We start from the raw sequence: 4,150 nt of genomic DNA, 5'->3' as shown, positions 1-4,150 counted from the left end.
TATACTACTGAAGAGTGGCTGGATTGGCAACCACATAGAGATGGGTACTACTATCCATTGAAGAAACCGATACCACCGTTGCACCAATCATTCCGATCAGCAGGTTTCATGGGATGTATCATTGGTGATCTTTTGGAAGACATGAAGGGTTTATCTCTGACCAAGGAGAAAGGAAAGGGTTGCAATGTCATGATCAACGAGGAGGAGAAAGGGGACCCTAGAGGAAGCAATGAAGCAGGGATCAGCATCAACATTTGGACCTCAACTCCATCCAGACCTCGTCGGGCATCTGGGTAGCTGTGGAAGAAATTTTTCTATCAAATTTTAAAGTTTTCAATAAACAATTTTAAATTTCAGTTCTATGTTATTGTTTTCAAATGCTAGTTTCATGAAGGTCTTGAGTTTTAATCAATAAAGTTATTTTCCCATCTATTTAATATCTTATATTTATTTGTGCGTTATTCTTTTTCCAGCAAAATCTATTATAAAAATGTTGAATCTGAGACTATGGCATATAATGAGACTGCACAACTTAACATTAATGATTTAGAGGAAGTCGAAGAAAGTGAGGTCCCTGAAGAGTTAATCAGAAAGGTTGAGGAATTCGAGGAAAAACCCAACCCGAATTTAGTGGAAACAGAGGTGGTAAATTTGGGAAATTCAGAAGTGGTACAAGAGACCCGAGTAAGCATCCATATGACGGAAGATGACAAGAAAGAGTATACAGAGTGTCTCATGGAGAATAAGGATATCTTCACTTGGTCCTATGCAGACATGACAGGGTTAAACACTTCAATCGTAGCTCATCGACTGCCTACTGATCAAACATGTCCTCTTGTGAAGCAGAAGCTGAGAAAATACAAGCCTGAGTTGAGTTTGAAAATCAAGGAAGAAATATCGAAGCAATTAGATGCCGGAATCCTTCAAGTGACGGAGTACCCGACCTGGCTTGCAAATGTCGTTCTAGTGCCGAAGAAAGACGAAAAGGTTAGAGTCTGTGTGGATTATCGAGATCTCAACAAAGCTAGTCCCAAAGATAATTTTCCATTGCCCAACATACACATCTTGATTGATAACTGTGCTAAGCATGAAACATAATCATTCGTGGATTGCTTTGCTGGCTATCATCAAATTGAGATGCACAAGGACGATGCTGAGAAGACTGCTTTCATCACACCGTTGGGTGTCTATAATTACAAGGTAATGCCTTTCGGGTTAAAGAATGCTGGTGCTACATACATGAGGGCAATGACTACTCTGTTTCACGACATGATCCATAAAGAGATTGAAGTTTATGTGGATGATGTCATCATCAAATCAAAGAAGGATTCAAATCATCTAGATGATCTGCAAAATTTCTTTGCTAGGCTACACAAGTATAGCTTGAAGTTGAATCCTGCAAAATATGTCTTTGGGGTTCCTGCTAGAAAGCTTTTGGGTTTCATTGTCAGCCGCCGAGGTATAGAACTGGATCCATAGAAAATTAAAGCCATTCGTGATCTACCTCCGCTGAAGAGTAAGAAAGAGGTAATGAGTTTCCTGGGCCGACTAAATTACATCAGTCGTTTCATAGCCCAGTCTACTGTCAGTTGTGAGCCTATCTTTAAGCTGTTGAAGAAGGATGCTGCGGTGAAATGGACAGATGAATGTCAACAAGCGTTTGACAAAATCAAAGATTACTTGTCCAATCCACCTGTGTTGGTTCCACCGGAATCTGGTAGACCGTTGTTGTTATACATATCAGTGTTGGATAATGCTTTTAGCTGCATTTTGGGGCAACATGATGAGACTGGAAAGAAGGAGCAGGCGATATATTACATGAGTAAAAAGTTTACATCATATGAGGCTTGATATTCTCTATTGGAGCGTACCTATTGTGCTTTAACTTGGGTCGCCCAGAAGCTTCGACATTACCTCTCCTCGCATACTACTTATCTGATTTCAAGGATGGACCCTCTGAAGTATATCTTTCAAAAGCCTATGCCTACAAGTAAATTGGTTAAATGGCAGATATTATTGAGTGAGTTTGACATAGTGTATGTTACACAGAAGGCAGTGAAGGCACAAGCATTAACAAATCATATGGTGGAAAACCCTGTAGATGATGATTATAGACCGTTGAAGACTTACTTCCCAGACGAAGAAGTAGCTTTTGTCGGGGAAGACATTTCTGAAGAATATGATGGTTGGAGGATGTTCTTTGATGGAGCTAAGAACCTGAGCGGATCTGGCATCAGAGCTGTTTTGATCTCACCAACTGGGCAACATTATCCGGTATCAGCCAAACTCAGGTTCCTTTGCTCGAATAATATGGCTGAATATGAAGCTTGCATATTGGGGCTCCGACGCGCTATCGACTTGGATATCTAAGAAATGTTGATAATAGGGGATTCAGACCTATTGATCCATCAGGTCCGAGGCGAATGGGCTACCAAGAATCAGAAGTTATTACCATACTTGGAGTGCGTGCATAGGCTGTGCAAAAGATTCATCAAAGCAAAATTCAAACATGTACCAAGGATCCAGAACGAATTCGCAGATGCCTTAGCTACTTTGTCTTCCATGATTCAACATCCTGATCATAACTACATTGATCCTATTCACATCCACATATACGAGCAACCAACATACTATTTTCATGTTGAGGAAAAGCCTGATGGAAAGCCTTGGTACGATGACATTCGAGGATATTTGAAGAACGGTGAGTAGACAGAGGATGCAACAAGTGTATAAAAGCGTACAATTCGGAGGTTAGCAAATCAATTCTTTCTAAGTGGAGAAATCCTTTATAGGAGGACTCCCGATTTGGGGTTTGCTAAGGTGCGTCGAAGCTGGAGAAGCCAATAGGTTGATTGAAGAGATACATGCAGGAACATGTGGTCCTCACATGAATGGTTTTACATTGGCAAAGAAGATCTTGAGATCAGGATATTTCTGACTAACTATAGAGATAGACTGTATCCGCTATGTTAAAAAATGTCACCAATGTCAGACTCATGTAGATATGATCCGAGTTCCTCCCAACGAACTCCATGTTACTAGTTCACCTTGGCCATTTGCAGCTTGGGGCATGGACGTCATTGGGCCAATCGAGCCAGCGACATCCAATGGACATAGATTCATTCTGGTTGCAATTGACTACTTCACCAAATGGGTCGAAGCCATCTCTCACAAATCAGTGACAAAGAAGGTTGTTAATGACTTTGTCAAAAATAATATTATCTGTAGGTTCGGGATTCCTGAGTCAATCATCACTGATAATGGAACCAACCTAAATAGTGATTTGATGAGATCATTGTGTGAGAAGTTCAAGATCAATCACCGAAATTCTACAACATATAGACCACAGATGAATGGAGCTGTTGAGGCTGCAAACAAGAACATCAAGAGGATATTGCGCAAGATGATCAATAATCACAAACATTGGCATGAAAAGTTACCCTTTGCATTGCTGGGATATCGTACAACCATCAGAACTTCTACTGGGGCTACGCCTTATTTTCTGGTATATGGTAATGAAGCTGTGATACCTGTCGAAGTGGAAATACCATCTCTAAGGATTATTCAGGAAGCGGAGCTGGATGATGCTAAATGGATACAAATTCGGGCGAAAAATCTTGCATTGATAGATGGAAGGAGGATTAACGCCGTCTGTCATGGTCAACTCTATCAAAATAGAATGGCCAGAGCTTTCAACAAAAAGGTTAGACCCAGACATTTCTCACCTGGACAACTGGTTCTGAAGCGATTTTTCCAAACCAAGATGAAGCAAAGGGTAAATTCTCGCCAAACTGGCAGGGTCCATACATAGTCTCTCGGGTATTAACAGGCGGAGCCCTCATACTTGCAGAAATGGATGGAGAAGTTTGGCCCAAACCCATCAACTCAGATGATGTGAAGAGATATTACATCTAAATTGTTCATGCTCTTTTACTCTGTATTTGGAACTACGTCAGACCTGATTCCCGTTTAAGAGGGGATACGTAGGCGCTCTTTTGGAGTTCGGTCTTATCATAATAAAAAATTCATTTTCCCTTTTGATTGTTAACTGGGGCAGAATTTTTGAAAGGGTCTCAAAAATTCCATCAAAAACATTTCTTCTCACAAATCAGTAACTGGGGCAGCATTTTTGAGAGGGTCTCAAAAATTC

The 4,150-nt window shown here is 40.7% G+C and overlaps 1 pseudogene; it reads left to right on the top strand.

Moving 5' to 3' along the window:
• Positions 1–507: 507 nt before the first annotated feature.
• LOC125821611 (uncharacterized) lies at positions 508–3,915 on the top strand (annotated as a pseudogene).
• The last annotated feature ends 235 nt before the right edge of the window (positions 3,916–4,150 follow it).

This window comes from Solanum verrucosum, unplaced genomic scaffold (assembly GCF_900185275.1).
Source record: "Solanum verrucosum unplaced genomic scaffold, falcon-dt-bn FXZP01000126.1, whole genome shotgun sequence".
In the NCBI taxonomy this organism is placed as follows: Eukaryota; Viridiplantae; Streptophyta; class Magnoliopsida; order Solanales; family Solanaceae; genus Solanum; species Solanum verrucosum.
This window is presented reverse-complemented; position numbering and strand designations above follow the sequence as displayed.